This window comes from Syngnathus floridae, chromosome 2 (assembly GCF_059516105.1).
Source record: "Syngnathus floridae isolate MCC-2025c chromosome 2, RoL_Sflo_1.0, whole genome shotgun sequence".
NCBI classification, from domain to species: Eukaryota; Metazoa; Chordata; class Actinopteri; order Syngnathiformes; family Syngnathidae; genus Syngnathus; species Syngnathus floridae.
The window spans coordinates 21,268,721-21,289,384 of NC_142414.1; the positions used below are offsets into that span (position 1 = coordinate 21,268,721).

The following is a 20,664-nucleotide window of genomic DNA, read 5'->3' on the forward strand; positions in this document are numbered from 1 at the left end:
TGGGTGTGTGGGTGGTGGTGGTGAGACTTGCGTGGGAGTCGAGGCTGACGGGTTGTGCTGGGAATGTGTGTAGGGAATATGACAAGAATTTCTTTTATTTTCTCAATTTTTCACTCTAAACTCATATTGCAATTCTGTGTAAAAAGTCCAATATTATCAGAATGCTGAATAAAAGCTGCCATCACACTCAGCAATGGTAGACCCTTTGTGATTCAAACGCTCGAACAAAACTCTTGAGGGCAAAAGGTGGGGACTACACCAACGTTTAACTTATGTCTAGTAGTTGGGCTGCGAAAATATCACTCTGCGAGCCACAAATGGTCCGCAGGCTACGAGTTTGAGACCTTTCGTCTCTCCAGTATTTCCATCACTTGTGTTTTTTACCCCCTCGTCTCTGCTCTTCTACCTTAACGCACATGCCGGTCAGACGCACACAGCCTGTGTTAGTGATATGACACAACATCTGTCTATGTGTGTGTGTGTGTGTGTGTGTGTGTGTGTGTGTGCGCATATGTGTGAGAGAAAGTGAGAGAGTCCACAAGTCCACTCTGTGGGGTTAATCGCATTCTCTCTTTCTCTTGCTCTACCTCAATTTCTCCCTCCCTCTTACTGCCTTTTGTTGCAGCCCCTTACTTTCTCAACATTTGGACAGAGAGGACTGATGCTGTCCCTTCTCACCTCTGAGGAGCTCCATGGACTGAAGTGTACTGGGATATGGACTGATGGGACCTTCATGTTGAATGACCACACCACACACTGGTAAGGCAACTGGACAGCGATTGACCTTGAGTGTGTTTTGGGTGGAGACCATTTTAATGCAACAGTTTGTTTGGTGTCTTCCACTTGGCAGAGCTCAACTGACATCTTTTTTTGGTCAAAGGCGTCTATAATACACCCCTGGCATCTTTCACTCGTCTTCTCCCCTTCATTCGTGTGTTGCCTCTCACCCCACCCCACAGTCTCTCCCTCTCTCTACCCCGGTCAAAGTTACTCAAGTTACTGGCTTCCTCCTGTTGTTTTGAGCCCTGTGGTTTTATCCACAGAGCTCTGAGGGCGCTCCCACGCTCTCCAAAAGAGAAAGAAAGGAAGGAAAAACAGTAACTATTTAAGAGCCTCAAAAGTAGTGGGAGAAGAATGCATGGTTTCATACCCGGTCCCCACATGCTCACATTTAAGACTGCATGCCTGCTTTGTCACTTTTTTGTTTGTTGTACACATTGCCCCCCCTCACCCCACCCACCCCTTTCTTCTAAGAGGTATTAGGGTGGCTGAGGTGGTGAGAAAATTGGAAACAGAGCCACCCACAGTGGAACTGAGTCAGCTCAATATTTAGTGGTGTGTTTATTTTGGAAATGGCAGAAATTAGACGAGCAATATGTGTGTGTGTGTGTGTGGGGGGGGGGGGGGGGGGTGAAGGGGTCAAATAGGTCCTGAGAAAAACAGAAAACAATGCATTTATGCTAGTATTTGTTTGAAGCATTGCAAAAATGTTTTCTGTTCTTTTTGCTAGAAGTGGGAAATGACGAGAAGCCAGAGGCTGTTTATAAAGGGAGGGAGCGGATTGTGTCCATCTGGGACAATCCTAGCTCAAAGCTTCCTCACCCTGAGCCCAGAAAACTGTCCCCCTCTGCCCCTCCCTCCCTCTTCCTCACTCTCTCCCACCATTGTCCCTTCATCAGGTGCATCTGGACACATTTGGATTGCAACCTGCAAACCTTGCTCAATCTTGCTTTGCACCTGTTGTCTGTTAGCCAGCATGTAACATACAGTCACTGAAAAAAAAAGGACTCTGTCTTTAGGCCCCTTTTCCACTTCACGAAACTTACAAGGCATCTCACTGATCAACTTGATGTTGACAAATTTCCATCGGTCAAACTATACTACCTTTTCCTGTGTCATACTCCGACCATTTGGTACTTGGGCTTTCAGTGTGGACTTTAATCTACCTTTTAATAGCAAATGTAAAGGTGTGATAATAAATCAATCAATTGACCATTGTTAATCAAATCAGTCGACTACGACCCTTGTGAGGATAAGCGCTTTAGAAATTGGATGGCCGGATGGATTACAGCAGCGCGATTCAATTGGTGGCTAATAAGTGCTATTTTAATTTTCACATTTTCCTGTCATCAGTGACCATCCTCATTCTTGAATTATCAATTGGCATCTCATCAATTATTGGTGTGGAGTCATGGGATCTCACTATTTGGCTAATTTTCATTTATCAAGGCTGCTTGACCGCCCTCCCTCTCATATCCCTTCCTCCCTCCCTCCCTCCCTCCCTCTCGGTCTTCCTCCTGATGCGTTGGCTCTGTAACCAGTGATAAGAGACAGCGATGGTAGCACTTCCTCTCACCACAGGAAGCAGGAAGTGTAGATTTCGACTGCAGCCTATCTGAGCAAACCCTGTGCTGGGTCCACTGGGATCATTATCTCTTACCCATATGTGTGCACACTTAAATGCAACCCACCGCCAGCCCACTCCACACACAAGCACGCATGCACGCACACATGCACACACACACACACACGCACGCACGCACGCACGCACGCACGCACGCACGCACGCACGCACGCACGCACGCACACACTGGGGTTGTTTGTGTCACCTGTCTGCATACAAGAAGGCCGCTATATTACTTTGCTAATCTGCCGGATGGTAAACCACCTGGGAACCAGCAAACCCTGTGTCACTTTGACCTCTGGGTTAGCCAGCAGGTCAAAGGATGATTGGCTAATTATTCCCCTAATCATGGCAAATGTTTGGTTATCTTCTGCTATGGCCACGCAGGTCGGGGTAGGCGCTGTTGAGCTTAAAAAAAAAACACAAACAACCATTCATCACTTAATGAATTCCAGTAACACCCAGGGGGGAGGGTTGGGTGGAAGAGAGGGACAGAAGCTGACAAGAAGACGATGTGGAAGAGACAAAGGGTGTCTGGGACTTTTCTTTTGTGCACTTCTTGTTCTCTCAACAGTTTTGGATATTGGGGAAGTAGCTTTTAGCAAAGAAGCAGGGTTATTATATAGTTAACAAAAATTTGGGAAATAATTACAATTAAAATTAAAAAAAATGTGAGTAAGAAAAATGAGTGCTTTAATAAAATCTAACGAAATGAAATGTCATTGTACTGTGAAACTTAAGTAAGGTTCACAGTCAAGATAATCTGAATGATTTTAGTCCTGATTCTCCCGTTCGGACAATCGTGGGTAAACCCGATTCTCATAATGGCGTCAAAGATAATCGTAGCAGATAATTCTGCCGTGTGTGGTGCTCAGACTATGCTTGGCCACTCGGGCGTACGTCCAACCTCAAACATGTTGAATTTCCTTTGGCCCGACTTCTCACCTCCGAGGACGAATAGTCACACAGCTGTTAGACAGTGACATGCAGCCAATCCGACAGCGAAGTGACAAGCACGGTGGGGAATCCAGAATTGTGGTTGCAGTCACGGCACAACAGAAAGTCCGTGCTTGCACCGTATCCACTCCTTTGACCGTCTTTTCTTTTTATGACACTTTCTACGAAGAACAAACCAAAAACAATCACTTCTTGGTTTGTTTGTTTGTTTGTTTGTTTGTTTGTTTGTTTGTTTGTTTGTTTGTTTGTTTGCTCTGAAGTCCTGTTCAATATTAATCTATTGCCGCACAGAAACAAGGTCAGTTTTTCAGGTATTGTAGTTTATGTTCTGTTAATACACAATGCTAAGTGACCTTTTTCACTCTACAAATACTTCATCCATCCTTCCATTCTCTGCACTGCTTATCCTTCATATATGTAAATAACTAAAAGTAAAACTATGCTTTAAAGATAGTTTTGTTTATGGTAGGCTGGAAATGACAAAAATAGTATGGAGGATATAAAGAGAAGGAAGACTTGGACAAAGGCAAAGCGGAAAAACACACTGCCCAGTGAAATAAACCAGAGAGAAAATCACAAAGGGCTATTGCTGAATCGCAAGAAAATGAGATTTGAAGCGATTAGGAATCATTGAAGATGTGAGCGTAAACTCTGAGCAGGTCACGGGTCAAGAGGGGTGAGCAGGTCAGAGTGGGCCCAGCAGCTCTACTTAGAACAGGATATCCTGCGAGGAAAGCCCATCTGTCTCCCTCTTACGCACTCTCGTTCTGCCTCTTAATGTCGCGCAGAGGGCATGGCAGAGAGGCGAGGTGTAGCCTTTCACTGCCAACACCAGTGAAAACACAAGCTGAGAAACTCTACTGTCATCAATCATGAGTGACAGAAACCGACAGACGTAATGTGCACTTGGTGTCCCTTTATGCAGTGGGCTAAGGTGGCCGTGCCATACTTGTAGCGCTTCCCGCGCTGTGGCTTGTTGCGGCAAATCACTTTAGCGGCCAAGATAAATTTCCTCGCTGGGACAACAAAGTAAGCGTATCTTATCTCAGGCAGGCAGACGGCGTGCACTCGCTCTGTAGCGTCCCGCTCGCGGTGGAAAAATACAATCATAGACCGCATGCCATACGCAGTACGAAAAACTGTGTCCATTGCTTTACATAAAATGCAAGACATGATCCTACTTGCATTAGTCTCAGAGAATCAATACAACATACTATTTTTGTTTCTTTAAAATACTACACTACATTAGAGATTCGACTGTCTTATGTGTATTTAAAAACGAACCTTCAGCCCCTGATTATTCATTCAAAGAGTCTAGTGGGCTTGGCTGACATTTTCTATATACAAATTATTTCCTTTGGAGTATGAAACAGGTAGGATTGGGCCCTCTGAATTCTGCCTAGCAACAAGTGGCAAGAGACGTTACATGGAAAAAAGAATCTGAACAATTTGGACCATACATACATACATACATACATACATACATACATACATACATACATACATACATACATACATACATACATACATACATACGTACATACATACATACATACATACATACATACATACTGTCTGCTAACACTGTGAAGTCAAAAATTCAACAAACTTTGATAACATTTTAAGTTGCGAAACAATATATTTTAAGTTTTGGTAATATAAAAATTGTCTTTCCCGCAAAGACTTAAGAGTTTACAGAACAAATTCTCATTTTTTATTGTCCCGCAATTTATTTCTCGTAAACGTTTGGGGGCTTCTTAAAATAGATTTCATAAACCCTAAGCCCAACTTTCAGAAACAGCAAACTTGTTTAAGCAACTAAATAACAGATACCGAATACATTGTCATAAGATCTTCTACAGACCATGAATTTGAAATTATTTGATTAAATTACCTTTTACTGGGAATCTGCCAACATTCATGATGAGAGCAGCCCTTATTTCTAGACTCAATTTTCTCATCCTTGTCTTTGATTTTTTAGTAGGTGATGGTTGCCGGATGGGAACATTCTCTGCTGTTTTTTTCCCCCGGCTGATTGTTTACAGCAATGTGGAGAGAGCGATGAACTGGCGGTGAATGATGGCTAACGAAAGCGGAGAGCTATATTTGGCGAGCATGGGTTTTTCCTACACACACATCACGCACGCACACACACGCACACACACACATACGCACACACATTGTGAGACTTTGTTTTGTGTGAGTGTACTTGTGCGGGCGCTTGATATCCTTGGGATAGTCTTGCGGTCGCTATGGTTTGTGAACAACTTGCCGCAACTCCAAACATCCTGAGGTTGTTGTGGGTCATAATGACTTGGTGAGTGCTGTCGCCGGGGTTGACCTCACTTAGTCTCAGATCAAAGTGTTTCGTCCAAAAGAGCTTGTAAATTGCTCAATATCACCCCCTGTACCTCATATGTGTCCCCTGCTTTCTCTTCTGCGGGATTTGCATGTTCTGTTCCAGTGCGGTTTGTGTTTGGGTGGCCCCTCCTACGCACTAAAGTTAATGTAAATTGTTGCCAGTTGGAATGAATAGATGTCTGTGTGTGCAGAGGTTAGTGCAGATTTGAATCACTTGACCTACAGTGGAGCTGGCCTAGAACACAATCTGCTCCGGGATGCTTTTCCTCTTCAGATTATTTTTCCAAATTCACACTTGGTTCATTGAGGTTGGTCCATTTTTTGAAAATAGTGTCGCTAAGACACCACAAAGGAAGAAGAAATTCCAAAATAGTTTATCTGACGATGCCCTTGGGGGTATTTTATAATGACCAAATTGTTTGGTCATAAGGCGATTTGATTTAGGCTGTTCCACATATATATCTGTTTCATAATTTATGCCGAACACAAATATGGAGAACCTCTTTGTGTTCATCGTTTTTTATCATGTGACATCCTGCTGACTGCTCGGGGTCTTCTTTAGCGATTTATACTCAAGCACCATATCTCATGATCATCAAATGACGAGTATGAGAATTTCGTGCGTGTTTAGTGCTGAGGAAGGAGTTTTTGGGTGGCTATTGCAGGAGTGACTTTCTGCACCAAAGAACAAGCATGGTCAAAAGTGCTTTGAGTTCTGACCACACCCTGAAAGTCATTCATCGTACCGCAAAAAAGGAAACACAGGTGTTCAGATTTCTTATCTCCTCCATTTGAAAAAAAATATTCTCCATGCACTTCTTTCTTCTCAACTTGTTTCCACCTTCCTCCACTTTGTTTCTTTCATATCAACATGCCCATTCTATCTCTCCCCCTGCATTCGGTCCTCTACTTTTCTTCTCAGCAGCATTCTTTACATTCCTGTTGGCTTCTTAAGGGGAAGGACCCCGCTGGCAGGCCAAGGCCAAACATTATTATAGTGCTCTCAACCTCCCTCCGTTTTTTTCCCCCCTGCTCTTCATTTCTTTCTTCCACCCTCTACCCCTACACTCATCACTACATCTCAATGCTTTCACTGTCTTTGTCTCCTCTGTACAATCTTGCCCTTATCCTTCCTACGCATCGGGCATTATAATTTTATTTCACGGACAGAGGCGGTTTGTACCAGCAATTTTGTTTCTAAAAAGTGGAAATGAGGGTCATCCACATACTTCCCATGTGACATGAAACTGGAAATTGAGATCATTATCCAAAGTTGTCTGCATTTAGTTCATTAAAACTAAGTAACAATGATGAGATTGTGGTTGTCTCCTAATGTAATTTAACAAGTGTATATTATTTTAATTTGCTAGCAGTTGTTTAGGCTCACTTATTCTATCAAAAGGCTTGTTGGAGTAGATGGGAGGCGACATTTACAAAACATTTGACCACATCCTGCCCCAAATTGGCCATTAGAATGATGCCACTCACGATCTGGTTCACACAATTTGAAGTAAACTATGTGCAGGGGTAGCAAAAGATAAACTTTGAGACGTGCTCTTATTCTTTGAATTTAGACAAATTTGCCCAAGCAGTTGATTTACAGTCTGTACAATAATGTTTAACTCACAGGTCTTATGGAGGAGCTTATCACATATTTTATTATTACATTTGCCAAAAGTAAGGTGCATTACATCTGTGAAGGAAATTAATAAAATTGATGTTCGTGGAAAATGGGAACTTAGTTGCAGTGTGTATGTATATAGAGTATCTCTCGCTCTCTCTGTGGGCGGTTTGCTTGCTGCACTACTTTTCTGTCACCATGTGGTTTTGTTATTTTCAGCTTGAAACCGGATGTGATTCAGACTTCATGGTAGATTGTGTCATTGAATGGTCTGCGCTTAGAGACTTGCACACTTATGCACGCCGAGCATGCAGCGCCGTACACCCACGCGGGGTGGGGGGGGGTGGGGGGGGTGTCTTCTGAGAAAGGTTCCCCCTCTGCACAGACACCTGATGCCGAGAAAGCGGATGGCGGACCCCCTAGTGACATCGATATATACGCGTCATTTGGTTTCAATATTGCTCTGATGCATCGTTTGGTGAGCCCGCGTACGCTTAGGTTGGAAAATAAGATGACAGGCACATAAATGGTTTTGTTTTGTGGAAACAATGAATCTGTTTAAAATGGGGCAAACATTGAAAAATGTGGGGGAAACTCACATAAATTGCACTGAATGACTGAAAAAAAAAATTCTGATATGATTAAGGGGAAAAAAACGAGAAGCGATGAAAAGATGCGTAATGCAAAAGGAAGACTATAGAATGAAGACAATGACATTTCTTGGATTTACAGTCAAACCTCGGTTTTCGAACGTCCCGGTTCTCAAACAAATCGGAATTCGAACGAAAAATTCAAGATTTTTTGCTTCGGTTGTCGAACAAAATTCGGAGGTCGAACCTTGCGAGATGAGCTGAAAGGACCCGAGAAAACCCGACCGCGCGGCCCGGATGCCGACTGACTCCGTTCGTTATTGTTTTTTCGTTACTTTGAGGATTGTATTAACCCCTAATCATGCCTCCAAAGAAAGCAAGTGGAAGCAGTAAAGCCATTCTAAAACACAAAGACGCGCTTAAAGCAATGCGACAGTGAGCGCCCGGCGCGCTGCGGTTGTGCGATTGGACCAAATTAAGGTCCCTGCGCACTGAGGTCCACTTACATTTAGGAAAGTACATCAGGACTTTAAAAATATTTTCTAAATTTCAGCGACGGCTCTGTCACAATAATGCGACCAGCGCGGTGCAGTTGCGCGGTCGGCGGCGCGCTATGGTTGCCCGTTCGGCGATGCGCTGCAGTTGCGCGATCGGACAAAATTAAGCTCCCTGCGCAATGTGGTCCACTTAAATTTTGTAAAGTACATCAGGACTTTAAAAATATTTTCTAAATTTCAGCGACGGCTCTGTCACAATAACGCGACCAGCGCGGTGCAGTTGCGCGGTCGGCGGCGCGCTACGGTTGCCCGTTCGGCGATGCGCTGCAGTTGCGCGATCGGACAAAAATGCGCAAATAATAACAAAAAAAGCTTAAAAAGGTGTCTTTTTTAGTCTTAGAACTGATTATTTTATTCCCATTATTTGTAATGGGAAGAATAGATTCGGAATTCGACCGATTCACTTCTCGAACCGCCTTCTGGAACGGATTGTGGTCGAAAACCGAGGTTTGACTGTACCGCTCTAGATTTGCTTTCACTGGAACTAATCAATGATAACAGTAAATGATCCAAAATGAGTTGCACAAACAAACATACTCCATCAAAACATCGCTTGATGTAGTGTTGAAAGTTTGTATCAGTATAAAGTTTTTGTCAACTGACAAAGAAGCCTGCATCAGATTATCTCAGCATTACAAGTCATTGCAAAAAGCAGCTTTATTAGGTGACATATAAAGTTTGTTCCAGCATAAATCATGGTGAAACACTGCAATCACAGCTTGTGAAATAGCGATGACTGGAAGAGGGTGTTTAATTTAGTGCCTTTTCTAAACCGAGCAACTACGAGAAATGGCAACATTGATTCAAGCTGTGTGGGGGACTATACGACGAGCTGAATTAATCGAGAATTAATACAGGGGACAGGTAGAAATGTTGAAAACAATTTCATGAAGTAAGAATGTAAAATACCCGTCATCTGTGGGGGAGTCCAAGCATTTTACAGGGGGCCTCCACCAGTCCTGCAGACAAAAGAGCCTTGAGGTCCTGACCTTTTTTATCCAGCTGTTGGGTGTGAATTTGACTGACAGTAGATGGAGCCACAGAGTTGGTTCCGTTGGTAAACTATGCGCTCACCTTTATGTTCATGATAATGATTATGATACACAATTGCACAATATTTCAATTCATGGCACATGGTGGTAGACGCTGATTGGCTGCAGATTGGATTGAATGAAGAAAACAATAATCCAGGTTCAAGTGAAATTGAGGCTATTTTTGGTGGGGCCCGCCTTGCTCGCTTGCTATTTCTGTCAGCAGAGGAGCGACGGCGGAGGAGGAGGAGGACTAGAGGGCGGACTAGAAGGGGGGTGGACTTTCTTTCAGCAACTTCTTCGCGACAACTCTCTTTTCTTCCTCCTCCTCAGCGCCGCTGTAAAGCCTGCTGCTGACCACCGCACCGCCACCTCCGCTTCAAATTCGGATGTCGAAACGTGAGTTGGACGTTCGCTGGATTTATCTCAACGAATTTTGAATCCACGCGGGTCGAACATTGTCTTCCAAGGTAGGGGACTGATGCACCAACAGCTGGAAGTTTGCTCGCCTATTTTTCCCTTTGCACGGTGTGGTACTTTTTGGAGTTGCAACGCTGTTTTAAAAGCGAGGTGTTGAACAGGTGTTTTCACCCGCTGCAGTTTCTCAGTGAGCCGTGAGACATTCAATGACATGTTTATGTGTAATTTTTATAGCTTTTTTAAAAAAAAAAAAAAAAAAAGAATATTCCAGCTTTTAGAGAGTTAACATTACTCAGTCACTTGTCACTTCAAAGCAATGTTTCAAAAACACAGCAACGCATAAGTAGCTCTGACGGATGCATTTCTTTTTATTTTGTATAAAGCGTTTAGAAGCACCCCTCCACTTCTCACCTCCCCATCAGCGCTTAGTTTTGTGTGCACGTGAAGCAACTTTCCTTCTGTTGGCCAAGCCTGCACAGACTTTGTGAAATTCATTCACTCATGTATGGCAAGTTAAATATTAAACTTTCATCATCTACCAAGTTGTATAATGGGGAGCATAACAACACCTCATAAACTTTCAAATACCTTTGTTGGCTGCCTGTCAGCTTTGCAGCAACTTCTCATGATTTTTTTTTTTAAACAGGCCAAATTAGTGAATGACATATTTTAATATTCCTTCTCTGAGTTGATCTACCTTTCAGCTTGTATCTCATGTTTTTCTCTACAGATGGAATCAGCACCTAATACAAACACCCAAAAGATATAAAAAAGGAGCAATCCAGTATATTTCATCCAGTGCCAGGTAAGTTCATAACACCAATGCCTGCGATGTTTCACCTGAACTCATGAAAAATGAGCTAGAACTGGCATCGTTGAAATATTCATGTTCAAAGATGACACCAGTAACTCCCCTCAGGATGACATCTTGTCCTCATAAGTTGTTGTTTTTTAACAGCTCACACATTGCTTATAGTCTCCACACGCCTGTGGTGACAGCACTTTTTCCAGCATGCACAATGATCTAAGTCGTTAGATTGTGACGGGACGGCAGTAAAAGCACAGAACAGGTGTTGGCCTACTTGGAAAGACAAATTCCATGATGTTGTCTTTTTCATTTTTGTATGTGCAGTCTTGTGATCCTATCTGTGATCTATTGTGAGCACAATAATGTGTCACGCTTTACTGTGTTCCAAATTTCCCTTTGTTGCTGTTATAATTTTTTCACATGATGCAGATTATAAACCCAAAATACAGTGGAACCTCCATCTGAACATGTGTTCTGTGATGCTTGATAACTTCCAGTAATCGTTTTTATGACTAACTCAATATGCAATGTTTTAACAAATGTTTTGCATTTGTTGTCACACAAGCATACAGAGAAGTTAACTATAGTGTGATAAAACTATCCATCCACTTTCTATACTTTTCATCCTGTTCAGGGGTTGAAGGCAGACAACAACCTGGACTAGTAATGACTCAATTACAGGGCAAAAACTAAAACTAAAATAAAGTTACATACCACACCTCTAGTTAAATTAAACACACAATTATAGGTTTTATTTAATTCATAAATTTGCAGTTCTCTGACCAGTTGTGTTATTTTTTTGCTTTGCCTCATTTGCCATTACTGGTTCTCCAGTGGCATCACCCAGAACGCCCCAAAAAACAGATCAATAAGCTCACCTCTTGTGATTTGGTGTAGTGTCTGATGATTGTTTGAACCCCAAGTATTGTTTGACTTTGAAACATACAGAATTTGTAGAAAAACTTACTTGAACTTCAAATTTGAGGTGTTCAACTTTGGAGGTTTGTAACATCTGTTTGTAACCATGCATGTCTCAGATCAAAATGTTTTGCTCCGCCCCATCTCAAACCAGCTAGCCAGCTGTTTTGTTTCTTTGTGTGTTCTGCTCCGAGAGGCACATACATGCCTGTGTGATCGCACTGTGTAAGATCACAATGGACCTCTGCCCCAATAAAGGCGCCATGGCTCGTTCTGTGCCAGCCTGCGACAATTGCTAACCCTACACGGCACTGCCTGTGTGTGCGTGTGCATGTGTGCTCCCGTGGAAAAAGTCAGTGAAGTCATGGCCATGCCTTACAGCATCTGGTTACATGTGTGCAATCCACACAGTGCAATTGACACTGGCTCTTTCACCATTGTCTCCCACTTGAATTAATTTTCCTTACACAGTCCATTGTTGGAATAGTTAAGTCATAAGGTTACAACAGTCGAGTCACATGCAAAAAAATGTGAAACCCTACGTACGTCACACATCCGTTCTTTATGGAAGTGCAGTTTTTTGCATTTCCTAGATTAACAGGGTAAATATCTATCTATCTATCTATCTATCTATCTATCTATCTATCTATCTATCTATCTATCTATCTATCTATCTATCTATCTATCTATCTATCTATCTATCTATCTATCTATCTATCTATCTATCTATCTATCTATCTATCTATCTATCTATCTATCTATCTACACGCACACGCGCATACACATTCATGGACTAGGGCATTAAGATTTGTATGTGTTCAATTAACGACATAGTGATGCAAATGGGAAAAGAAAAAAAACAACATTCCTCAATCAGTGCTGCACCAAACATTTTTGGAGTTCCAGAACAACCTAATTAGTATGTTCATCAGTTATTTAGCTTTTACATAATGACTCTAAAACTATCCATCCCATTTTCTATACGCTCGTGCCCATAATTTGCAACTTTGTGTATTGCATTTTCCGTTTAGTACTGCAAGTATCCAGATTTATCAGACTTCTGCCACACCCTCAGCCCAGTAGTTTTATGCTGAATTCTGCTTAGAAGCACACACCTCATGCTTTGCGCTTGACAGAAGTAGCTTTAGTCAGACTCAGAAATAATTTTCAGTACTATCTACGATCAGAAACAAAATGCTGAGTCCCACTGTGCACATATACGTACAATACAATGAGATTTATCTAAGAACCAGTCACTCCTGTCCCTGGAATGTCCACAAAGAGATTTAAAATTCTTGCTATGACCCTGTAACAAAGGAAAGTATGACTTAAATCAGTTCATATTTTGTGGGCGAATGCATAGTATGTTCTCTCTATCCACATACTGTATATCTCTCCACTTGTAGATGCGCATGTTTAGTTCAGGAGAAACTTGGGGCAGCGATAAAAACAGGCACAACTGATGTAGTTTTGGTGGCGCTCATGTTTCTTTTTTCCCCAGTCTTGGTTTTCACACAGTCCGAGTCAGCTGACCAAAATATTGTTCAGGCTCATCTGGTCATCAGCGGCTTATAAACTTTTCGACATTTTTGAGCTGTCCCTTACTTGTTTTAACATTGCGTGTTGCTTTTTGCCTCAAACCTGAGGCAGAATCGTTCAACTTTTGCAGTGTCCACAGGGGGCTCGTTAACCTTTGCTGGTCATTTGGTGCCACTACCTCCCTTGGGCTTTGTGTGCGCAAAAATCTTGCAGGGCTAGGTCTGGTAATGGCTGTAACAGTAGACAGCTATTTTTGACCCGCCGAACAAACGGCTCGATTGTGCTACCTCAAGGTGCATGAAATCACTTGATATGCCCAGGGTAATGTCTATTATACTCTCCAAGGGGCCACCGATTCTTGAGTGTGCCAGTCTTGTGTTTGAGTACAGCATTTGGAGCCTGCCCAGAACGGTTAATATATGGTATGATGTGAAGTAGAGGCGTCAAAAGTCTTTGATTAATTGACTATTAATCGATCATCAAATTTATCGACATCTAATCGTTTAGAGACACTTTTATAACTCAGGTGTCACCAATTTAGTGCCTGTGAGCACCAGGTCGCTCCCAAGGACCACATAAGTAGCCCGTGGGCCCCTTTCAAAGATATCTCACCAGTGTTGGGATGTTTGAATTTCTAGGAATATTGTGATCACAGATGTAAAAGGTGCAAAATGGTATTCATATACTCTGAGTAAATTGAAAAATAGTTATGATTAATAGCAATTTCTCCACGACCATTGACAGTACCGTTAAGGATCGATATGCCAGTTTTTTTAAAAATTAAGTCTGCAGGCACTTTAGTACCAGGGCTCAATAGCCATCATTATTCATCAGTAATGAAAATGAGTGGAAAATTCAGGTGAGTGGCCAATGTGCTCCCCAACTTCGGGAGCAACTTTCACAGAGAGGTGGATAAAAGACAAGCTTGCTGCTATTAAGAACAGCAAGAGACACGTGTTGATAGATATAGCAGTAGCACATGATTATGCCTAAAGGGCCTGTAGACATCATTCAACGCACAACCGCATCACTTCATCAAATCAGAGCAAATACATTGAGTAATTAGTTAGAAACATTTCCTCAGGTTCTTGTGTTTATTTCTACATACATTTGCAGTGTCCCTAACAAGTTCAAATCCTTTTCCCATTATCCTTTTAGTGATTTTGTTTTGTTTTATATGACGCTTTGATGATAATGCTTTACAAATGTTTTGGCACAGCACTGCACCACTTCAATGTGTCGGTTTATTTTGTTTTTTAATGTTGGATCCCAATATAAATCATTGAAATTTACCATCCGTGACACTGCAGTTGTTGTCTCCCATGCACGTTTTCATACAGGATTTGCTTAGCAGCAAATCAATATATCACAGAATGTTAAGCAATAGAAAATCGTCTACGATTACACCAAGGTCTAAAATAGGCAGAGGAAGGCCCTAAATGTCAACACAAAGTACAAGTAATATGGAGGGACTCTTAACAACAGGGAACAAAAGCTGTCCCATCATTGTCATCTCAAAGTTGCTAAGAGATCGTAGCTACTGCCAACATTGACTAAGACACTCAAAACTGGACAGAATGTTCAGTATACATAAATATGACAACATTGGTAAAGTTCAAAGGCTAATGAATGAATTGTCCAGACCCTTTGGACCTGGAATAAATGTGAGTACCGTGAGTATTCATGTGTTGTTCATCATCACTTCACTAGAAAAATGTTGTACTGTGAAAGTAATCAGCTATTTTTTTGTCGGGCATTAAATAAAATCATTAAAATTAAAGAAACACTATATTATGTGTGTGATATATATTTTTTTATATCTCCAGTATTTAGGGCTGATGGAGTTAAATCAAACTGGGCCAGGCCTGCTGGGGAGCTGAGTAGCTAATATGATAAGTTAATTCATAACACTGTGCTTATCTGAAATGCCTTCAGGAGGGGTTGGTTGAGCATATGATGATTTGAAAACAATAGTTTTGGCTTCAACATTCCAGCGATCAGCCTTTTATTAATAAGCAATTGAACCACGATTATGAAACACAACATTTGTTTCTTGGACATGGGTATTTTCGGTTGGTCGTGATAAAGGTTGCCCATCTGTGCTGTCTGTGAGTGTGTCCAAAGATAAAGCGGGGTTATCCTTAGTGTTGGCTGCTGAGTCGAGTGGCTTTATCTGCATTGTGTAATGTGTAGAATTTGTTTGATGTGGAGGGGAGAGAGCGATGAAGCTCAAGAAAGAGCTGTGGACATAGATTAAGGAGACTTAGTCATGATTTTTAATGTAGGGTTTACCTAGGCCAACGGAAGTTTCACTTAATGCCCTGTTGTAAATCTGATAACGATTTTACGTTAGACAGAAATGAACAGGAAGTTACATCGAAGAGCGGGGGCTTTAATATTAACCTAGGTATTTTAGTTTCCCCGCATTCCACTGAGAACTGTATTGTAGCTGGAAAAAATGAAATGTTACTATTAACTTAAAAATTAAGGATAAACTGACCTGTCCCGTATTTTCAATGAAACATTCAGTGACTCAAAAATAAGAAGGCTCTGTTTTTTTGTCTTCCACACAAAAATCAATTTGGTGCTAGTTTTGAAGCAGCATGGTATATGTTAACATACTCTAATTGGTTTTGTGTAATTGTTGTTTGGCTTTACATAATTCGCCGGGCCAATAAACAGTAGCAGTAAAAATGTGTCTAATGTCTGTCTGGCTGTCTGTCTCTGCTGGTTTAAGTTGACTATCAGGTGGACAGTGTACAGTGTTGTGTTACAGACAGCAAGCAGAGCTGACAGTGTCATCATGGCTGTGAGTGTACCACTTGACCGCGTGTGATGTCTGAACAGACGATAGCGTAAAGTGTCATTTGTCAATCCCCGGTTAACACCTGGAGGCTCTGACAGAGGCAGTTTCTTGTATTAGCAGCGGGAATTTAATGCTCCAGAGTTATGTATTGTTTCTACTGGTGTGGAATACATGTCTTTGTTGTTTTATATTAGAGTTATGAAAAATATTTTCCAAGGGTAATTCAATTCTAGCACAACTTGAGGGGTGTCCACTGTCCGGGCTGGTCCACCAATACTGTGTAGACAACTAACAGACAAAACTGTGGTGGCTGTTCACCTTATTACAAGCCAGCATATCACCTCGCTATATAATCACTTCGAGCAAACTGGTCGACTTCAGATTAGTTTGAATCATATGACAATTTCTCTGACAGGAAACAATAGAAATACAAATATTTACTTCCACTGTCAAACTTATGCAACTACTTACTCAAATCAGATTTTTAGCACCTCTTTGCAAAGTTATTTAGTTCTAAGAACTGAGCGCTCCAGCTTAAAGAGCATGTGACATTCACTTCCACTACTAGACTATTCATAGAGATCCTGTATTGTGCAAGACTTGTTAAGCAACCGCGTGTGTGTGTTTGTGGACTCCTTGTACTTTTTCACTAATTAGGTCTTATTTGTCTTTTACCTTGCTCGACAGGTAATGAAGCTTGAGAGAAGTTAGTTTTGGTCAGTCGAGTGAAAAATGAAAACAGGTTTTTTTCTTTTTTTTAGGATGAAGGTTCAATGCGGACGTTTCAGATTTTTCATGAACAGGTGGTCTCTGCAAAGCATCTGCCTGCAAATTTTAAAATGTGCACATGTTGCATTGTAAAACCAGCTGCAGTCAGCTGCAATGACCCACATCTTCTCTTTCATTCTTACAAGGGCTAATTGGAATGTTGCCAACCTAAATATTGAAATTATATAAGGTTATTTAAACCCTCCGTTTTCCCACAGTCGGAATTCTTGAAAATGCTTTTTCACCCCACATTGCTCTGCTGTGAGGACAACTGTTCATGTAACTAAAAGTATTTCATGAAAATACACAGCAAATGATTATGTATTTTTTCACAGCCATCACTGTGACCCAAAATGATTGCAAACCATACATCATATTTTCTAGCTTACTCAAAAGAAAGAGATAACAAAAGGAACCTTCAATAGATTTGTGCAGGTCATCTGTGGAGAAAATCTTTCCGAAGGAAATTCATTTTTAAATGTTATTTCAAATTTAATTCTTGACCAAAGGAACATTTCAGAACCTGAGCCCTAAAGCTGAAAAGCATCCGAACGTAACATTTGGGCGTTAGGATGGATGGGAATGTGGATGCTGTTAGGGACTCTGAAATCAGCATATTAGACTACTGCAGCTAACCGAGTCACTTAGTGGTGAAACTCTTCTTCGTTTGTGTCTGTGTGACTGTTTTAAACTGCCCCCAGTGAGGCCAAGGACGTATATCAGAAGGTTGCATATTCAAAAGCTCACTGGCACTATGGCAGCGGCATGACAACAACAGCTGGGGCTGAAAAAAGGGAGGAAATGTGCATCTAAACTCAGCTCTCAAACAGGAAGCCACCCTGGTGCTCTCATTGTTGTGTTTTTATAGACTTGACTTCCTGCTCGGCTCCACCACCGTCCCCGTTACCGCGGTTACCATGCGTGTTGTTAATGGAATGGATTGTAAAGATTAGGGGGCGAGCATAGTCTGATCTGTGCTTACTGACCAAAGTATGACACATGAGATTATTATCAAACAAATATCCTGCTTCTGTGGACATTCATCGTTGTCTTGTTTTGATGCCCAAATCTCTCTCTAAACTTAAATTCCATATGGCATTTGAATGAGAAAATCACAATACTGTCATTATGTTATTGTGATGATTAAACAGTTTTGGAGCAAGACGTAGGATGAGAAGGAGTTAAAAAAAAAGAGGATGTGGCAGTCTGTAAAAGATGACTAAAGGGGAGTGGCGGATAATTTTAGAGCCAGCTGTTAGTGTGACACCAGTGCTGCTGGCAGTTTACCAGACAAACACATTGTGACTTCTTTATGGTCTTCTTAGGGGTCCATGAAATTCTTGAAAATGCATGAATTTTAAAACCTGTCAAAATTTAATATAATCTATTTGACAACTATTTGAGTAATCGTTTAGAGACATTTTTTTTACCTTAGAATTGTCCGAAACCACCTATAACAGACTCCCAACAGTTATTATTCATTGATTTTTGTAATAATTCATGACTACAAAAGAGATTGTTTTTTGTGTTTAATCAAAACAAGACATTTGCAAACATCTGTTTTGACTTCGAGAAACAATAGCCTCACTTTTAAGTGAGTTTGTGTTCAATTGGCATAAAGAGACTGCATGACCAATTAATTTTTTCATGTCTGGTGTGTGAAGGGTTATGGTGCATATTCTCACATTTGTGAAGCCTGTCATTCTTTTTATTTACAGTATGTGGGCCTCATCAAATTAAAAGTGTTTATTAATGTCATTTGCTGCAGCAGAAAGATAGTGAACAAATTTGAAAATTGTTCTTGAACGCACATGAAAATTACTTGAAATGCTTGTACTGTATATGCATTTCCTGTTGGTCTCATGGCATTTAATGATAAAGTATTTTTTTAATACTACTTTACACTGAATATCATTTAAATTTTACAAATGAAAATGGATACATACCCTTCACTTTATTATGCTCATCACAAGAAAATAAATGACTTATTTTAATGAGAATGATAAAAACAAGCATACATTCATTGTATGTCTTTTTTTTTTGCACAATTGATCCCACTTGAACCTGCCGATTAGATCAAATCAGCATCGCTAGAGCTAGGTGCACACGCACTAATGAATATCCTGTGAGCTAGATAGCATGACGAGTGCCATTCTGCTGCTTCCTTTATAGCACATGAACACACTCGGGTCTCAGTGATTGACATGGATCAGTGTCGAGTCTTCCCTGATGTGTCAGCATGTCCTGTTCTGATTACATAATTGAAAATGGATACATTGAAAACTATTCTTCAATAATTTTGCAATATCTTGGCAAGGTGTCATGATTTCAATATTTGCATTTTCTGTACTGCAAAATATGATGTAAGATGAGTTATTACACAATACACAGCTCTATTGTCTGCCTGGTGGTTGTTGACTAGATGCAGAATAGATGCCTTCGTCGGTTTGCGGGAGTTGACAAGCCTGGCGGACCTGCAGCTTGTCACATTTCTACCCTTTTTGACATAGTTCTGTTCTGCTTTGTAATCTGTACCATCACTTAGTTATTGTATTGTTTTCTTTCCATTTTGTTGTTTTTATTGTATCGTGACAGAGCGAGAGCGAATGCTTTATCTCGGTCTTACCTGCTGAACCGGTTCAAACATCACACAGTGCCAATGTAGAACTAAATAGAGGTTGGGATGAAACTGAGCCAGAATGCTGTGTCATCATAGTATGATGAGCATGCACGTACACTCAACTTGTTGCTCTGTCGCATTATCTTTTCTTTATGATCTCCACTAAACACAAGTAGACGGGTGATTGTTATTTACTAACAATACTGCAATACGTCATGAATGCCCAACACATGCTTGCAAATCATTCCCATAATTATTAATTCCTCATTTCTTGATGTGTCTCGCTTAGGGCAGATTCAAAAGAATGGTTTCCTAAATCTGTAGAACATGCTTGGTGAGATGATAAAAAGGTTGCCTGAGATGTACTTGAACACTGGGCATTTTTCAACTATTCGCCAAATGCTCCAAAGATATTTGCTTATTATATTATATCCCAAATGAGTCGAAACATTTTGTAGGGTGACAAAACCCACATTGGTCTGTATACCCTGTGGCCACTTACCGATTCTAAATTCTAACTTGTCACATACATAGGCTTTAAGGTGACTAACTATCAAGTTTGTACCCAAGGGTGGCATAGTAATTGCAGTACAGACCGATGGAAAATTGAGTGCCACAGGTCTGGAACTTTTTCAAATAAGACAGTTTTAAGAATCACAACCACCCTACTCCCTTCCATGGAATTATTTGTGCTTATTTCTTTGATTTTGTTTCATTTGTTTAACTTCACCCACTCCTTTCTAAAGGCAAATAGGTCACATCAAGTTCCATTGACATAATTACTGTGCTATTTAAATGCAATCAGCACAACTGCGGCAGAATCCGAATATTTTCCTTTTCTTAGCATAATGTAAAAGTGTAATGGACTGTAATCAAATCTCATCCTTAAGCGAATATACTAACATTTTAGCTTTAAATGCCTGGTAGAAAAAAATGACAGCGGAGAAAATAAATGTGGTTGCAGAGGGTCACTGACTGAACAATTACACTGTTGTTTCTAGACTTAAAGTTCTGTTTCCTACATGGGAAGTGTGTTATTATCAGTTATTTTACAAGCTCAAGGACATTGTGTAGCCACTCACTGGGAAGCCTGGCTGCCAAGTGGTTAAAGAGACTATTTCTCCTCTTGAAGATCCAGTTCATGGATTGCGTGTGGTTTTGGTGCATACAGTAGTCAATGAAGGAGAAGTAACAACACCAGCATGTGCTTAATAGCATTATTTTAAAACAGACCTTTTGGCTTCCAAACAGTTCCCAAGTGTTC

At 41.0% G+C, this 20,664-nt stretch overlaps 1 protein-coding gene across 4 annotated transcripts in view; it reads left to right on the forward strand.

Annotated features, from left to right (window-relative positions):
• Nucleotides 1-611: 611 nt before the first annotated feature.
• hdac7a (histone deacetylase 7a) overlaps nt 612-20,664 on the forward strand; it is a 40,003-nt gene continuing 19,950 nt past the window's right edge. For 2 of the 4 annotated variants that reach the window (XR_015853233.1, XM_088356783.1), the window contains exons 1-2: nt 9,791-9,991; nt 10,672-10,746. The gene's annotated coding sequence lies outside the window, so the exon portion shown is untranslated. Of the gene's footprint in view, nt 760-9,790; nt 9,992-10,671; nt 10,747-20,664 lie in introns of those variants that run through there. The other 2 variants (XM_088356792.1, XM_088356806.1) reach the window with 2 other exon arrangements.